This window comes from Manis javanica, chromosome 3 (assembly GCF_040802235.1).
Source record: "Manis javanica isolate MJ-LG chromosome 3, MJ_LKY, whole genome shotgun sequence".
Lineage (NCBI taxonomy): Eukaryota > Metazoa > Chordata > Mammalia > Pholidota > Manidae > Manis > Manis javanica.
Genome location: NC_133158.1, coordinates 31,086,303 through 31,104,807, shown reverse-complemented (window position 1 = coordinate 31,104,807; position 18,505 = coordinate 31,086,303). Strand labels below are relative to the sequence as shown.

The following is an 18,505-nucleotide window of genomic DNA, read 5'->3' as shown; positions in this document are numbered from 1 at the left end:
GATTCTGAATGGGCCTCCAGTTCATTCATAACATTTCTCAAACAGACTCTAAAAATATTTTACCTCATTTTCTGAAAGGGCATTGTCCTTCTCAAAATCACTGACTCCTCAGCTTCGAGGAGATTTCCCATTAGTTCTTGGCCTCAAAAACTGAAGTCTGGGTCTCTTGGGCCATGATCTTACCTGAAGAGCAGGTGGGTTTGGACTGTGTGCTGGACTCTGGGAATATGGGAAGCCAGGGTCCTAGCCTTCAAGGTGGTCACAGGGGAAGGTCACAGGACAGGCAGGTGCTGAGAGCACCAGGGCCCTTCAATTAATGTTCTTCAAGGCTAAGGAGAAGACACTTCTCTCCTAGCACACCTCCTGTCTTTGTCTCCTTGAAGGGGGAAATGCCCTTCCTTAGGGCTCCAAGACCAGGGTAGAACCCCCACTCACAGTTTGTGCCATCAGATAACTAATCACTCCTTCATCTTTCATTCTGGGCTGGGAGCTGCTCCCGAATCTCTGCCGACACAGAAGTCTGAACTGCAGAGAAGCTCTGAGCCATCACCCCACAGCATCCCCAGCTTGGCCTGGGTCCCTGGAGAGCTGAGGGGGTCAGTGGTAGACCCCCCTTTTTGCCAGATCCTCTTTCTTAAAATAAGCTCCCCCACCCTGAATATCGGAGGTCGCCACATCACTTGAACTGAGAGCCAACCATCTATTTCCAACACTGCCTTGACAACAAAGGACAAGGCACTGGGAACCAGCTGGAGGGCACAAGACTAGGTGCAGGCATGCATGCCTGGGTGCTGGGCTTGAATCTCAGCGCTGCCAGTCTGAGCGCTGTGATCTAGGTGAATCTTGCCACTTGTCCAGTCTCAGTTTCCCACATGCAAAGTGGGAACAGTTTCTCCTCCCACGAAGTGAGGGATATCTGTAAAGGGCCTTGTGTGGTGCTGGGCATTCCTCTTTTCTCTATCAGCCTCAGTTTCCCCTCCTGCAAATGACAGTGTTGGGCTAGGTGGGTTCTGGCAGGCTCCTAATGGCTCTTGGTGCAGCCTCTAGGGAGTCCTCCATCTGGCTGGGCAGAGGAAACCTCCCACACCCACAGGTGTGCTCTGCCAGGAGCCCACTGTGTATCGTGGGGTGACTGCCCCCCACTTTGCACAGGCCTGGTGGCTCAAGGGGCCTGTGGCAAGGTGCCTGGGCTCTCTGACTTAGTGCAACCATCCAGAGTTCTGAGTTTGTGCCCTGCCAGGTGTTACAAATCCTCATCCCCATTCCCACCCCATTCTCTTCCCACTCCTCATCCTGCGCATCTAGAAAGCTCTAAGACCCACCCAGGTTTGCAGAGCTGGGAGATGAGGCTGCCAAGTGAGATCCCTACCCCATCTCCAGGTACCAAGTCCTCTCTGGCACACTCGAGGCAAAAGCATCTTCAAGGAACAAGCCCCAGCACCTAGCATAGGCCATGTCTCCTAGTCGGCCCCCAACTGGTGCTTGTCAAATGAAGGTACTGCTGGATCAACTCCCCCCGACTGAAGTCCAGAGGGCAGAAAGTTTTGCCCCTTCTGGGGGCAGGAGGCAATGGGGCCAGTAAATGTCTCAGGAATGCTTATGTTTTCAAAAAGGAGCTATAGTAGAAGGATGCCTAAGTGAAACCTCCAGTCCCTGATGGTGGGCTCATGGCCCTGTGAGCAGGCAGCTGGCCATGGGCCACATTCAAACCTGCCTTCCTCTGTTGAAGCTGAGGCATGACCCCAAGCCTGGAAGTGCTGTGGGGGTTCTCACTGTCTCTGGGGGTGTTCTGCTAATTGCACGGCATCACAGTGAGAATGAAACAAGAACCTGTAGGAAAGGGGGTAGGCACATGGTGTGGTGGGGAGAGCATGCGTGAACTGGGGGTTCAAACCTGGCCCTGCAGGGTGACCTTGGGTGAGTGACCTCCTTTCTCTGGTCCTCGGCTGACTCATCTGGAAATGGACCAGAGGCTACATCATGGGGTTGCCACGAGGATGGAAGGTGCTCTTATAGCCACATGCCCACCCCAGCCCACTCCTATGCCCTCGTCTCCAGCCCCACCAGCTGATCTCATGGCAGGCCTTGCCCTCTTTGCTGGGCCCCTGGTGCCATGCAGACAGGTCAGGTGTCCAACCTCAGATGCCAAGAGAAGAATCCTCTGGGCCCCAACTCTACAACTCTACTCTGGGTCCTTCTCAGCACAGGGTTTGTCTTCAGTGGGCCCTGACAGCTGAGATGGGAGGAGCACTGTGCTCAGACTTGGAGAGACCAGATGGTGTCACTCACTACAGGACCCCTCTCGCACTTCAGTTTGCCCATCTGTAGACTGGGCATAGTGCGCCCTGTCTCAGGGGCTGGCATGGGAGTTATTAAGGTAACCAATACACAAGGGCCTGGTAGATAATTGCTTAAAACTATTTGTTGATCTGAGTCCAATGGGGTCAAAGTCACTGAGCTTCCTCAGGCCTCACTGTCAGCCTTGGCCTGCCTGGAGTTGAGGGCTCCCCGCCCCAGGGCCAGGAGAGAACTAAGAAGGAGCTTGCCTTTCTCTCTTAGCCTGAGAATAAATAAAACTTGTAGGATCTTACTGTTAAAAGGAACTAAAGAACTCAACAACCCCACCCAATGATAGAAAATTTCCCTGGAATCCTTGACTGGTAACTTTTAAATTTCTTCTTGGTTACTCCCCAGGACAGGAACCTAACTATCTGTTCTCTGGCAAAGAATAGGGAGAGCACAGAATTCATGCACTTCATGCTCAGGTATTTTACGTATAAATAATCCCAGCACTCCTCATTCAGGTCATTGTGACTCTTATTTTAGATACAATTTTTCACAACATGAGTTGTCTGATTTCTTTAGCTCAAGAATGGAAGACCCTGCTCAGGTTCTACCCCTCCCCCTAAAACCATCCCCATGAAAATTAATACTCCATCCTGTCCTTGAAGCTTTTCAGATATGCCTGTTGTAGAATGTATCATACTGCATTTTATTTGGTTTAGTTACATCTTTCCCACTAGGCCCTAAGGTTCCCAGGAGGAGTGGGGCAGTGGAAAGAACTTGTTTGGACCTTGGACTTTCATAACCTGTTTCCTTCCAGCTTTGTGACCCAGAGGAGGTGATTAACCCCTCTGAGCACACGGACCACTGTCAGTGACCACTCGCCCTCCCTGAGTATAGATTTGAAGTCCTATCTCTATCCCTAGTCCCTGGCACACAGTAGGTGCTCAGCACCTGTTGAGTAAAGGAAGGCAAGGAAGCCACTGGGTGGGGTACATTATGAGGTCGCAGGGGACGGAGTTTGCTCCTGCAGGAAACACTGCAGTCATGGAAAGCTTGCAGCAGTGAAGCCAAGAGCAGACACAAAAGGGTCAGGAAAATAAGATTCACAGGCTGAAAACCTGCAGCAGTCTGGGGCTACTTAGTGAGGGAGCAGCAGAGATAAACATGCTTTGGAGTGCCACACATCACCACCCCGGACTCACCCTGCAGGAATTGCCCTCCTGTGGTCCCTGCACGGGTTTGTTCCACAGGAAACCTGCGCAACTTAAACCCTATTTTTAAAAACAAAAGGCTGGGAAGCAAAGGAAGTCACTAGGTTGACTCAATAATATGTCTTCAGCATAGGTGTTCTCCTATTTGTCAAATGGGAGCTGTCATGATTACCAAAATATCAGTTCACTTAAAAGTGAAAAAAATTGGGGCGTGTTCCTCACACCTGAAATATTTAAAATAAAACAAATGTTGGCACATGCAGAGAAACAGTGCAGAAGTTGGGAAACCCTTGTGTGGAGGTGCTGCTTCTCCAGTGGTGATGGGAAAGGACGCATCGCACTACTGGACAGGAAGCAATACAACGTGTTTTCTTCCTGTGTTCTGTAAACAGAGAGAAAGGGGTGGGCATGAAATGAGGGAGCAGGCAAGGAGTGTCATGGGGCCCAGAGACAGGGCAGGTGGGAGACTGTCACCTTTTTCCTCATTAGTGTAGGGAGGCTTCCTGGAGGAGATGAGATCCAGGCTGTTTGGCCCAAGCCCTCCCCACCTCTCCTGGGCTGGCCTCTCCCCAGTGTTCATGCTCATGTGGCCCACTTCATGGGAAGCCTCAGTTCCTGGGTCCAGCCAGATGCATACACAGCGGCTGCCCTTCCTCACATTCCCAGGCCACCCTACCCCAGCCAGTCGTACAGGGAGTCCTCAGGACAAAAGGACTTCCAGGTAACCAGGACTGGAGCCAGGGCACTGCTGATAGGATCAGAAGACTCAAGTGAACAGTGGCCCAGGAGGAAGCTGGGGGCGCAGAGAAACGCCTGTCACCCATGCGGCTTTTGGCAGAGGCCGCTGTTCTGCCGAGCACACGGCAGTGTGGAGGCCAGCCATGCTCCCCCGCCCCTCCCACCCTGGCCTCCCCCCTCACTGATCCCAGGGCCAGAAAGGGAGGCAGCCCTGCTGGCAGCCGGACCGGGTGCCGTGGCCACCTCGCAGGGTGGAGCTGTAGGCCGCAGACTTCTGCAGTGGCTCCTGGTGCTTAAACCGAGAGGTCAGAGTGGGGGTTTGTGTCCGTGGCCTGAGACTCAGAGGGGACTCCGGGGGATTCACCATCATCTCCAGCTCAGGTATGGGAGGGTAGCTTCGCTGGTTATGCCCATGGCCCTCGACTGGCTGGGTCCCTCAGGGGCCCAGGTCTCCAGAGCAGGGGGGTTGTTGAGATAGCAACAACTTAATATAAGAGAAGGGATCTGCAAGCCTTTGAGTCCTGGGGTGGGAGGGAGGCTGAAGGGTAAGGCCTGGCCCAGACAAGCCCTCTGGAAATTGATGAGGCTGGGAGAACAGTCCATGGCCTCACTCAGCCCTAGAGGTGCCCTCCCGCCAGAGGGCTGCTAAAGTGTGCAAGAGTGTGAGCTCTGAAGCCAGATGGCCCAGGCTCAAATACTGGCACCTGAGTAACTGCACATTTACCTCTGTCTTTCTGGGCCTCAGTTTCCCACCCTGTAAAAGGAAGGTAGTGATAACACCTATTTCATAAGGCTTTTGTGAAGATCAAATGAGTGACAGATGCAGCCCCTTAGTACAGGTAACCCCTTAGCTCTGAGCATTGTCACTGCTCTGTTACTCTTGAGCATGGGACCAGCTTTCAGAGAATATATAAGGTCAGTGCTGTAAGGAAAGCTGAAAGACCCTTTAGGCTGCCTGCCCATTTCACAGGTGCAGCTAAAAAGGAGATGACCCAGGCTGGGGTTTGAATCCTGTGTCTTTAAACTATATTGTTGGGAAGACTTAGGCAAGCTTTTGATCCTCTGACTCCCATTTTTTTCATACGTGAAGTGGAGATAGTTATGGGACCTACTTGATGAGATACTTGTAAGGAAGAAACTGTGCTGCCCATAGAGAGGGTTTATCCTATACCTCATCACCACCATCATCACCCCTGTGACTGTTTATTGTCATCATCATCATCATCATTCTAAGGAAAGGGCAGCTTGGTGAGAGAAAGGGACTGACCGGCGGTCCCACAGTGAGCCAGAGGGCAAGACGGGGACCCCGCCGCGGCCTCCTGCCCAAGTCCTTGCTCTTGCTGCTTGCTCCCTTGGTCATCTTGTTGTCCCTCCCTGGTTTTTATCACCTCTGAACACATCCTGCCTAGAGCTTGGTTTCTGTTTTCTGTAGGAGGCCCTGTCTCCCTCTGATCTCATTGCTTCTGGCCACAGGTGGGGCTTCACAAAGGAGAAGCTGGCATCTCCCTAGAGGCTGGGCCAGCAAAGAGCCAGGGTTGGAAGTTACATCTCCCCATGATTTCCACAGCACTCATCCAAAAACCTTCCAGCTTCCTCTGTTTCCAGGATCCTTGGCCGTGGGGTGGGGTGGGGAGCAAGGGGGCAGGACTCAGCTTTTAGAGGAGATGCCTGGGGACTCCAGAACTCCTTCTGTCTCAAGGGCCCCTTAAGAAGGGAAGGATTGGGTCTCCGGTTCCACCAAAGTTCCCTTGAACACCGGGGACAAACCGTCCTCAGGGGCCTTCCGGTTCCGTTGGCAGATGTGGGCCACCTCTGCAGGCTTGCCTCTGTCTCTTCCACCTTCTGGCCATCAGAGTTTGGTCCTTCCCTGGCAGAGAGGGACAGACAGAGAGGAGGCAGGGGAGGAAGAGGAGGGAAAGGAAGGGGTTTCCTTTAAGGAGAAAAAGAGAGTTATGTGCCTTTTTTAATGATGTCAGTATTACCTGAACAATAATAATGTTTGTTCCCATTTATTGAATACTTCTCTACATCAGGCACCATGCTAAGGACTTTATAGATGTTATCTCAGTTAATCTTCGCTACAGCCTTATCAGATAGAAAATATAATTATATCCATTTTACAGATGAGTTAACTAGGAAAGGCTTGTTTATATACCATGTGGTGATGACAGATGCCAAGCAGATGCTAAAAATAATGATAAACTCTGAATGGAGTATAACAGGGAGTGCTGGGGACTGTGGCAAATTGGAGAAAGTCATTCAGTTATGGTTTTATTGAGGCATGGTATACATACATTAAGTGGGTGAATTGCACTAATCTTAAATGTACCACTTGATGATTTTTACATGTATTTATACATGTGTTACCACCAACCAGATCAAAATATAGAATACTTCAGAACCCCAAAATATTCCTCCTGAGGCATTCAAATTTAATAAATTTTTTTTAATTCTAGAAAACTATCCCAGCCAAGAGGAATTTAAGGAGCCATGATGACTAAATATAATGTGATATCCTGGATGGGATCCTGGAACAGAAAAATGATTTTAGGTAAAAGCTAAGGAAATTTGCATCACGTATGGACTTAGTTAATGTTAACATATCAATATTGATTCATTAATTGTGAGAAAAGTACCATATTCATGTAAGCTGTTAATAATAGGGGAAACTGTATATGTGGTAGATGGGAACTTTCTGTACTACTCTTAGCAATATTTTTGTAAATCTAAAACTATTCTGAGACAAAAATATATTTATTTTTAGAAAAAGCACTCTGAAAAATCCTGAAGCAAAATATATCTGTGGGTTGCATCTGGCCTTTAAACCTCCAGTTTGTGATGTCCAGTGCTCTAATACCCTCATTTTACAGATGGGAAAACTGAGGTCCAGAAAGGGGAAGCCCCTTGTTCAGGGCCCCAGAGTAGGTGACAGTGTCAGGTCCAAGAGGCTGGTCAGTGTTCCAGCTGCAAAAAGTGGGTTCTGGGGTGTGAGTGTGGGGGCTGCCAGGGTCTCCCTGAATCTTTAAGGGCCTTGCTGAGGACTTGCCCTGCAGGAAGCTGGCCGGGGGCCACCCAGATTCCCTCTGCTGCTTCCTCCTCCTGAACTCTCCAGGGCTGTCAGGTGGAAACTAGTTCACCCACTGGCCACAGCCTCAGAGGGAGAGGTCAGGGGCAGTTCCTGTTCTGGGAGCAGGATGTCACTCTTCTGCCCCAGCCAGCCTTGATACACCTTACAGGTGTCCCCCATGCCCAGCAAAGGGTCTGAGTTGAGTGTTGGATGGATGGGTGAATCAAGACATGAAGTAGGGAAAAAATGAATGGCAAGGGTGAGTGGTTGGAGGTGCACAGAGGGAGATAAATGGTGCCAAAAATGCAGACTCCACAGCCAGATGGCCTGGGTCAAACTCTGGCTCTGCCACTTCCAGCCACACAACCTTGGACAAGTTGTTTAACCTCTTTCATGCCTCAATTTCCTTGCTTAAAATGGGATAATAGTAGTACCTCTGCCTTACAGGATTGTTGAAGGATTAAAGGAATTGATTGACATACGAGGGAGGGAAGTAATAAATACAGAAGAGAGAGAACAAACTGGGGGAGGGATGATGACCTAGCTTTCATATTGCAACCTGGAAACTGAGACAAAGCCATAAGACTGGCCATTAACCTGTAAGGAGAGATGGATGGATAACATCACCTACAGTGACTAGAGCTCAGATTTGGGAGCCAGGCTGCTAGGTTTCAAATCCCAACACCACCCTTTCTTGGGCGAGTGAGTTGACCTCTCTGTGCCTTTTCTCCCTCACCTGTAAAATGGGTGTGATAACAATGGTACTAACCTCACAAGGCTGTTATGAGAATTTAGTAGTGGATTGTTATTTGCACAGTGCTTAGGACTACACCTGGTATGTTTAAAACAACCCCTGGCGTATAGGGAGTGTTTGTTAAATAAATGGGAAAGGTTTTATGTCAGAAGCCCACTCTCTTCCCCAGAGGGGCCCTGACTTTCAGGGGCAATCAAGGTCCAGAAATTGTAAACTCACTTACTTCCTGAATCCAGGCAAGAGCTCACCCTTCATGAAGTCTTATGGGGAGAATGCTGAGTTGGTGACCAGCTGCCCATCTCTATGGCCTCTCCCACCTCCAGCCAACCTGGGGTGGGCAGCCCTTCCACTATTTTAAGAGAAACCAGAAATCTGGATTCTTATGCACAATCCCCCAATTTTTAAACATTGGCACTTAGTTCCATTTTATTTTAAGCTCTGAACAAAACAAACAAATTTATTTTAAGCTGGCTGCTCTCCCAAGTGGCTGGTTTCTACCCCAGCCTGGCTCTGCCAGTTTGCTTTCTTTTAGTTTTCTTCTGCCTTTTAGAGAAAAGGAAACTGAGGCCCAGAGAGAAGTGCTTGTTCCTGTGTCTGACCACTTAGTGGAGCCAACAAGCTGCTTCCTGGTTCCCCTCTCCGAGCTGCAAGCAACAGGGGGCTTTGGGGTTATCAGTCACACTTTACACCAGTTGAGGATGGGAGCAGGAAGGGGAATTTTCCCCTCAGACCAGTGTTCCTTCAGTAGCATACTTGAAAACTGATGTTTGTTAACCAGATGCCATTTGCACCATGCATCAGGGGTGCAGCTGAGAAGGAAGCAGGAGCCACTCCCCTTCCAAAGTCATAGCAGAGATTCACAATGTCTGGGGCCCAAGCTTCACTCCCAGCCCTGGCCCAGCATGTGGGGGCCAGGATTCCAAAGGGTTCCTGAGCTCACCATCTGCCATTCACAGTAGCTAAGGGAGGGAGCCGGCAGTAAGCTCTGTAGTAAAGGACATCGCAAAGTGAAAGCTAGCAGGGTTAAGAAGAAAGGAGGCGTGTTCTGAAAAGAAATTTCAGAGGAGTATTTTTTAGGAAAAGGGTTAATGTACAGGCTTGCCATATTCTGAACTTGAGTTGTTTTTTCTTTACTATTGAAAAACTGCCCTTTAGTTCCCACTTATTTCATCTGTCTGCCATCTCCTCATCTGTAAAACAGGGATAAATATTGTACTCCCCCACTGCGGCTTGTGATGAGAAAGAAATGAGGCAGTGCGTGCAGATATTTAAACAACAGAAATCAGCAGCCGTTATTATTGTCAGATGGCTGTTTGCACTAGCAATGGCTTGAGAAGCTTTCGCTCTGGGCCTTCCTTTACCCTGACTCTCTGTGTGTCCTTCCTTTACCCTAACTATCTGTATGTCCGTGATCTTCACTTCATCTGGAGAGTCAAAGACATCTGCCAGCTGCCAAGCACCTTTCCTAGGTCAGCTTCTGTGCTGGGCCGTTCCACCCATTTTCTCTCCCTTAATCCTCAGAGCAACCCTGGGAAACCAACACTGTTACCATCTCTGCAGATAAATAACCTGAGGCTCTGTGAGGTTTCCCAAGGCCACCCCTAGGTGGGGACCTGACCTTGAGCAAGCCCCATTACCTTCCTGAGCCTCCAGCTTCCTCATCTGTAAAGGGAGGTTCAGGACACCCTTCCCAGGGCTACAGTGAGGGTCTGTGAGGTAACAAATTGGAGAATGCAACATCAGCCGTAGATCCCGGCCAAACGGACAGCATCGACGTGAGTCCTGCAGAGGCCTGCTCCCAGTAGGGCTTCAGTGCATTTTGGCAGCAGGAGCTACGGAGAAAAGTTATTTCAAGTGTCTTTTTCTTGGGTGGTTTCCAAAATATATCTCCTCCCTCCAGCTAACAAGTGCAAAGCTGGCTTCAGCAGGGGCTGTGGTCAAAGCAAGTAACTTCCCGTGGAATGGCCTGGGAGGCAGAAAAGAGATGGCTGTGATGGTCACAGGGGAGACAGGATCACTGAGAAGGCCTCTGGCTGTGGAGTCAGACAGACATGAGATCAAATCCTGGCTCTTCCCCTTACTGGCTGTGTGACCTTGAACCAGCTAATTAACCTCCCTGAGCCTCACACAGAGGATTATTATGATGAAGGGGATGAGCAGGGTAACTGAGAAGAAGCAAAGCCTGAGGGTCCAAAAAACATCTGGTAAAGCCAGTGCAGAGTCTGAGGCTGGGGCTGCAAATGTTGTGGGGGATGGAGAATAGGACAGAAACCAGTAGAGCTGCTGGCGGGAGAAGGGGCATAGGGGAGAGGGATCAGCTGCTCAACTGGGGAAGGGAAAACTGGTCAAGTGAGGCTTAGCACTACAGGTGCACTGGACCATGAGCTGGAGCACAGATACTCTGTACTTTTCATCTTGGCGGCCTGGCTCACAGTAGGTGCACAGCATACATTAAAAACAAACTGAACTGAACATTCACCCTCCTTTCTGCTCCATTTCGGCAGCACCTATTAGTTCTCCTTGTCTTTTCATCTGCAGCCCCACTGCCACGTCTCTGTGCAGTGTGAAAGAACACAGGCTCTGGTATCTGAAAGACTTGGGTTCAAATCCAGGCTCTGCCCTTTCTGGCTGGGTAGCCTTGGCCAGGTTACTGCTGCTCTCCAACCCTGTTTCCTCTTCAGTAAATGGGCTAATACTGCCTCCCTAGCAGAGGTATTGCAGGAGTTGGAGATGATGTGTGGGAAAGCACACAACATGGTCCCTGATGCATAGTAGGCATCCTGAAAACGGCAGCAGTAGGTGATGGGGTTCCTTACAAGTGTAGCCCATGGCCACCTCAGGCTTCTCTACTCACGCACAGACTGAATTCCCTAAGGTGTCCACAGTTTGTTTTACATCTCAAATCACATAAGCCCCTGGGCTGTCTGCATCTATGAAGAATGCGGTAGCGCCCTGGTCCCCCAGTCTCTTTACACACTGCTCCTATTTTGTTTTACATGGAGGGGTTAACAAGGTCCATAGAACACCTCAAAAATGACTATCAGTAGGCATCTCACTTGGGATCAAGGAAGAAAACCCTCCGGGATTAAACACCCACCCATATCACTGACCATCCTTCGGCTGTGGGCTTCTTAGTGTCTGGGAACATTCTCAGGATAAAAGTTTATGAATAAAGGGCTTTGTGGTAAGCAAGGCATTAGCCCTACACACACCCCCCAACACCCCCTCACCCTTCCACCCCCACCCCCACTCCTTGCAGTCGGCTCCAGCACTGGCTCCCTCACCCGGCCTCTCCCTCCGGGCCCTGAGCTAATTACAGGATTCCCTAAATCACTGTAAGGAAAAGCTAATTAAATCAGGGTCGGCCATCGATTTTCTGGCTAAGGACAAGCAGCCCGACACGGCTTTCCATCCCAGGATCCTGAAACCATGGCTGGGAGCTTCATTTTGAGTTTGAGAAAGCTGATTTTAGAAAGAGCAGTGAGGCAGGACATTTTCCCAACTGCTGCTTTGCACCGTGTCAGGGTGACCATGAGGGATCAGGTTGAGGGCCTGAAAAACTGGTGCCCCCAGGTCTGCAAAGCAAGGGGAAATCATGTGAAGAGACCAAGTGGAAACAATTTCTCCTTGTAAACTCCCCACCATGCTGATATCCTACATCTACTGTTAGTAGTTTGGAGGTGTGAGCAAAAAGCTCTGCCTTCAATCCCAGGCCTGCCACCTGGTAGGTAAGTGTCCTCGGTCAGGAGTCTTCACCTCTCTGTGCCTCAGTTTCCTCGTCTGGTAATGATAGTGCCTATCCCCCAAAGTTGCTGAGAATTAAATGAGATAACTAATAAAGTAGCCAGCATGGAGTAAGTGCCAATGTTTGTTGAATGAACAAGTGACTACGAAGTACCTGGCACAGTGCCACATTCAGAGCAAGCACCCAAATGACATGTTCTCTGTCCCTCTTGGAATCCCCGTTCGTAACAATAAATATTCATGGGACAAGGTGGCTAAGTTTCTAAAACCTCTCTGTGAATAAATGTATTGCATGTTTTCCCCCTTTGAAAGGAGAAGTGGCCACCCACTGAGGGCTCCCTTCCCAGGGCCCACCCTCTCACTTAGCTCCGGAGGCCAGCCTGAGCTTCCTGTTTTCTGAGCTTCAGAGTTCCCGCTCTGAAGAGGGCCACCTTGATAGAAGTCCCAGCTGTAATTCTGAGCCCCTTCCTACTTTGTTCCCTCATTAGCTATGTCCTTGCTAACTTCCTCAACCATCCCTGGCCAGCAACATAGCCACCCCAGCCACTTTATTGCAGACAGTGAGTGATGGGCTCCGCTAATTAAGGAGATTACATAGTCAGAGAACAAACAGGGGCAAGTCTACTATATGGATGAGAACTCAGTCTGTGGGTCAAGTCTGAAGTCTGGTTTGAATCCCAACTAGTTGTGTGACCTTGGAAAAGTTTCCTACCTTTGCTGTGCCTCAGCTTCCTCCTCTGCAAAATGGGCATGAAAATAATAGTATGTTTAAAGAATTCAATGAGTTCATAGGTGTCAGGTTCTTAGAACATAGCTTGGCACATAGTTGGTGCTCCACAAGCTTTAGTCATTACTCATATTCCAGAACCAGGATCTCATTGAATCCTCATCACAGCCAGCCCACCCTTGTGGTCCGATGGCTCCCATCTTGTAGATGAGGTCCAGGGAGGAGAAACCACTTGGCTGCTGTCACTCAAGATGAAATCCCTGCTCCACTCCTGTCTCAGAGAGGAAGGTCTGACGGTGCCTGTCAGGACAAGCAGAGCTCAGGGCAGCACACAGGTGACTAAGAAGGGCCAGGCCTCCCTCAGAGGCTCGAGCAGAGTCGAGAGGTGGCTATAAATATGAGAGGCGAGGGGCTTTCTAACTAGGCCAGGAATGTGTGTTAGTCATTGAGGTCAGAACAGCCTTATAGCAGCTCATGGCTGGGAAAGGAGTGTATCCAGGAGCGAGCTCCCCTCCCCGAGCTCAGGAGAAGCTGGGGAGCTGAGGCCAAGGAGGAGGGTGACAAGCAGTCCTCAGCTAGAGGGCACATTGGCTCCCCCAGACCTTGGTCATAAGGGTGGGCATCAACCTCCCAAGAATACCTCTCCTGCCCCTTCTACAAGCCAAGCAATCCTCCTGTAACCCAGATCAGATCAGCCACCTAAATCCACCCTCAGGCCAAGGCCACAGTCGTGGTTCCCAAAGGGCAGACACAGGCCACCATTCTGGGGAGTGAACAAATGCACAATTTCTATTTTAATAGCTGTGCACTTATTTCAATGTGTTAGGAGAAAAATACAACTGGCAAAGCAAGTCCATGATCTCGTGGCCATGAGTGCTTAATATAATACTAACTAGGTGCACACATCTTTGAAGAAGGAGTTGATTTAAAGAAAAACTTAAAGAAAAATGTGAAGTATGAGCTACTGCACACAGGCTGGCAAATGTCTTTACTGAGGTTTGGGAGCTTCTCATCTGCACATTCAGGAACCATAACTGCCTGGTGACAGACCACATGTAAGTGCAACCCCAGCCTCAGGATTCTGTCCCCTCCCTCAGCTGTCAGACAGGGATGCCAAGTTTCCTTTCCCAGGGTGGGTGTGTGGGGTCAGTGGGTTTACTCCGCTGAAAGGCACATGACTGACATATTGTCAGCACTCCACAAATATTGACTCTGATTATTCACATCAACAGTGCTACCACCATTATCAGGGGCCAGTGGATTTTCACTAGGTGAGGCCACAGTGGTGGGAGGGCATGGGGAGGGAAATAAGTTTAGCGCACCTTTGCATTTAGGATGAGGAGAAAGTTCTCAGCACCTATATACCCCACCTCTCTCATTTTGAATATGGGGAAACTGAGACCCACACGGCAGCCTTGTTGACTCCCACCCTTCAGTCTATGTTTGTTCTACTACCTCCTTCGTCCCCAGGCTGGGGAAGAGGTGACTGAAGCCAGGAGTTACCTGCCCAGGACGATGCTGCAGGTCTCCTGAGCTCCCCTCACCTCCTCAGCATGGGCTAACAAGACCCAGGGAGGATTCCAGTGGCCAGCAGGAGAGTTCTCACTTCCCCAAGACAGTGAATTGAAAGCTTTGTTCTTTGTAGATTCCTCCAATAGGTAAAAGCAGACATGACCTTTGTCATTTGTTATTTTTAGCCAAGCAGGCAAGGAATGATAAAAAAAAAAAAAAAAAAAAAAAAAGGTAAAGAAAACCTGTATGGGAGCTGACTGTAAATAACATGTCTGTGGAATTTTTTTTAACACATTTAAAAATTGTAGATCTAAACAAGCATTTCCCTTCAAAGTAGAAATGACAGCACTAGCATGACACTTTACAATCAGCAAGCCAGCTGCACAAATGCTATTGCTGGGGATCACCACTCAATTCCCTGGGGGAGACACTTTCGTTGTCCCCATTTGGCAGGTGAGGAAATAAGGAATGAGACTGGTCAGCAAGACTGTTGGCATGGTGTCTGACCCATGGCAAGAGCCCAATATGTCTCACTGTCTTTACTGTGGAGTCTCTGAGAAATGGATGAGCTTGTCCAGTGACATCCAAGGGAAGAGAGCAGGACCGGCTCTCTCCAGATGCAATAGCCACTGGCCGCTAGCAGGCTTTCAGGGCTGGAGGAAGAGGAGGCAGACGTGGAAAGAGAGAGTGGTCAGTGCCGGGCATTAGGGAACCTTCACTATGAGAGTTTGAGTGACAAGGTGGTGACTGGGGTGCTAGAGGCTGAGAGCAGGGGGGCTGGGAAGGGTTCAACAATGAGAGAAGCAAAGGGAGAGAGAAAGATCATCAGCCAGCAGTTTTCTAGCGCAGTGCCACACCAGGGCCACCTTCTCTGACAGTGAAGTCCCTTTGGGCACAGTGACCATCCTCAGCAAGCCCCATGGCAGGAGAATCAGAGAGAAGTTCCAAGAGCAGGCTCCCAGTGCAGGGAGCAGGGGGCGAGGGCAGGTGAGGCAGGGAGGAGCAGGGTGAGGGGAACCAGAGCAAAAAGAGGTCCTGAGACCAAAGGCAATGGCAGCCAAGTTGAGCTCCTACTGGGGCTCACTGATGTGCTGGTGAATGTTTAACAACTGGCTCTCAGGGAGATGGGTGCCCTGCTGTGCAGTGGTGACCAGTTCCTGTGGTGTAAATGCTTCCACCTTGCAGATTGCAAGCTACCAACATGAGATCAATGATACACACAGTCAGCTCTCACGAGCCAGTACAAGGCAACTCCAAAATATGGGCGGGCGAGACTGCCACCACACCAAGCCACCCAGGATAGAATATTTATGTCCTACTTGCTTCAAGGGAAGAGAGGAGGACCTTGTGGGTCATTTTTAGGTGTCCTTGTGTGTGTAACACATGACCAGCAAAGTATTTTACATGCAGTATCTCAGTTAATTCTCAGCACAATCCTTCGAGGTAGATATCATCTCTGTCTTACTGTTAAAGAAACTGAGGCTCAGAGAGGTGAAGTAACTTGCCCAAGGTCACAGAGCTAGTGAGAATTTGAACCTACACCCCTGCCACCCATTCAGCCTCCAGCCAAGGTAGTTCTGAGCCTGAGTTGGGGCTGGGTTTTCAGGCAGGGTTAATGGGTGAGTTCCTCTGTGGGGCTGAGAGCCTGACCAAGGCCCAGAGGAGATGGTTCCCGCGCCTTGGGGGAGATCCTGAGAGGTTTGAGACAATGCCCACATGGGGAGGACCCAGCGCAGGAGAACTACCTTCCCCTCCACCCAGGGCAGAGGCCCACTTGACGCTCTGAACCCTTCTTCCTCCTTTGCAGCTGGGTACCCTCCTACAAAGCCCTGCTCCAGGAGGCAGTTCCCACACCACCAGGCTCAATTAATGTGGAAGAAATGAACCAATGACATCTTCAGATTCCATCTCATTTTGTTAGAAATCAAAGACCAGATTTCCTATAACTTAAAAGTGTCACCATTGCAGAATAGAGATAAGCAAGCCAAACTTTGCTGAGCATCTACTATGTGCCACATACATACATATATGTTATTCATTCATGCCTCCCAACACTTTCTTACTTGCAGGTGTGATTATTCCCAGTTCACCAATGTAGAAAGTGAGGTTCAGGTTGGCCAGACAACTAGCTCAGGGCCACCCAATAATAAGTGGCTGAGCTGTGGTTCATCCCATATCTTTGACCCCTAAATCCCTCTTGTACTCTGCTCTAATGTGCTGGTACCTCCAGAAAGAAATAGCACCTCATATCTGAGAAACTTCTTACAGTCTGTCAAGACACTTCCATTACCTTCTGGTATTTCATTGTTGCAAACTGGCCGTGAAGTTGGCAGAGCAGAGATGCTGGAGGAGACAGGGGTGGGCTCAAGAAAGCAGGATGCCCCTCCTCCCCCACAACCCACAGCAGTTAGTCCCACCCTGCCAACTCCTGGTCCAGTGCCCATCCCACCTCCTTGGGTAGCTGTTGGCGACCTTGTAGTGAGAAAGTTAGCCCAGCCTTGACACCAGTCCCATCCACAGAGAACCTGCAGAGTGGGCCACCCATGCCACACAGTGCCCCTGTGCCAATGCCCTTTGGAGTCATATCTGGAGAAGATGAGTTCTGAGCAAGGTGGCCCCACATGGTGACAGGGGGCTTCTTATTAGGTTAAAGGGCTGCCCTGGAGCCAGCCCTGGCCTTGCCATAGTATGTCCAAGGCAGGTGGTGACCCCTGTCTGGACCTCAGGGTCCCCATCTGTGAAATGGGAGGGTAGGGCTGACAGAGGAGCACAGCAGCACCTCCCAGCCCTTATGGGCCACAGTTCCACAGGCAGTTCCCATAGGGAATTCCCTCTGGGGAGGAAGAGGGTCACCCCCACGAGGACAGGCCACCAAAGACTCGCTCAGCATCACCCATCTCCAGAAGGCAGACAGTTCATCTGCCCACCCTCCTCCTCCAGCCCAGCTCTGGATCTGCGTCCCGCTTCTGTGCTTCTCCTTTCTGCCACTGGCTGGACGCTCTGACACGTCCCAAGCACTCCCCAGATCTACAGCAGGGTAGTAAAGATATCTGAATTCAGATCCCAACACCACTCACCAGCTGGACAACCTTGGCCAAATTATGTGGCCTCTGTGCCTCCATTTCATCATGTGTAAAGTGGGGTGATGATCAGAACTACCTTAAAGGGTAGGATTTAAATGAGCTATAACATGAAAAGCTTTTAGAACAAACAGTACCTGGCATGCAGTAGTTGTTCAGTCAATGCCACCTCTCAGTACTACACTTTGTAATTTGTGTAATACCATCTTTTCTGCCCAGCAGCTCTCAAACAGGCTACCATTAGGGTCACTCTATGGCCCTAGAGGGAGCAGTGAACTGAGAGTCCTGAGCCCACAGTTCTCATCTCAATCTCCCAGGATCTGGAGGTACACGCCCCTTCACCTCTCCTGACCTCAGTTTCCCCTTCTATCAGGTGGCTCCGTTTAGCACCTAGCACATCTGGGCACCCTGTAAATGTCCAGATGTTCTTATCTTCCGAGCCATGGCTCTGTGCAAACAGGACCCATTTCCTGCTTGTTCATGTGTCTGCAACTCAGAATCTGTCCTGATCTTGGTTTGTGGAATGCATGTGGTACCTGGGGAAGGTGCAATGTTATTATGGTGCCTCCAGCTAACAACGTTGTGGAGTTCTATTGTGGCGCAGGCCCCTCACCAAGGGCTTCATGTTCCTTATTTTGTTTAATCCTTAAAACCCTTCTAAGGTTCCTCCTATTCCCCGGATCAGGACAGGAATCTATAAGTAATCTAGACGACCCCCATCCACTCTCCTGCTCTTGCCCACATTCTTCCCTCTGTCTTTCAAGCCTGCTTTCAATTCCTCGAGAATTACTAAGCTCTTTCCAGCCTCAGGGCTTTTTCTACATACCATTCCCTTTGCTAGGAACACCACTCCCTCCTTTGACCTAGTAAACTCCTGCTCAGCCTTCATATCCCAGGTCAGTCATCACCCCCTTGGGGTCTGTGACTCCCCATTCCATTCCCACCAGAGATAGCCAGGTTCTGCTGCTGAAAGTGCTCATGGCCTCTGCCATTTCATCTTGTATCCCTTTGTAGCCTAACATTAGTTTGTGTATTTATTTCATTTCATATCTGTCTCTAAACCCTTTTGAGACTAGACACCTTGGGCTTTTCTAGAAAGTAGTACATGTCAGTGGATATTTGTTGAACAAATGAGTGGAAAGAGAATCAGGAAGTAGATGGTGCCATGCCTATTTTACATATGAGGGGCCCGAGGCCAGAGTGATTGAGAGACTTGCCCAGTCACACAGCCCATTAATGTGGAGCTGGATTTGAACTAGTCAAGGAGCTCCAGCTCCCAGCACTTTGCACCCACCCCCATTCCCTTGCCATTTTGGGGGAATGAAGTAGACCTGAGCCCTTTTATGTTCCAGAGGCGGGGTGGGGATTGAGCGACACGACAAGGGC

At 49.9% G+C, this 18,505-nt stretch overlaps 1 protein-coding gene across 12 annotated transcripts in view; it reads left to right on the top strand.

Moving 5' to 3' along the window:
- ATP2B2 (ATPase plasma membrane Ca2+ transporting 2) overlaps positions 1 to 18,505 on the top strand; it is a 358,301-nt gene that overhangs the window by 164,135 nt on the left and 175,661 nt on the right. For 3 of the 12 annotated variants that reach the window (XM_073231038.1, XM_073231036.1, XM_073231029.1), the window contains one exon: positions 6,692 to 6,786. The exons of the other annotated variants lie outside the window; for them this stretch is intronic. The gene's annotated coding sequence lies outside the window, so the exon portion shown is untranslated. The remainder of the gene's footprint in view (positions 1 to 6,691; positions 6,787 to 18,505) is intronic. 12 annotated transcript variants of the gene reach the window in all.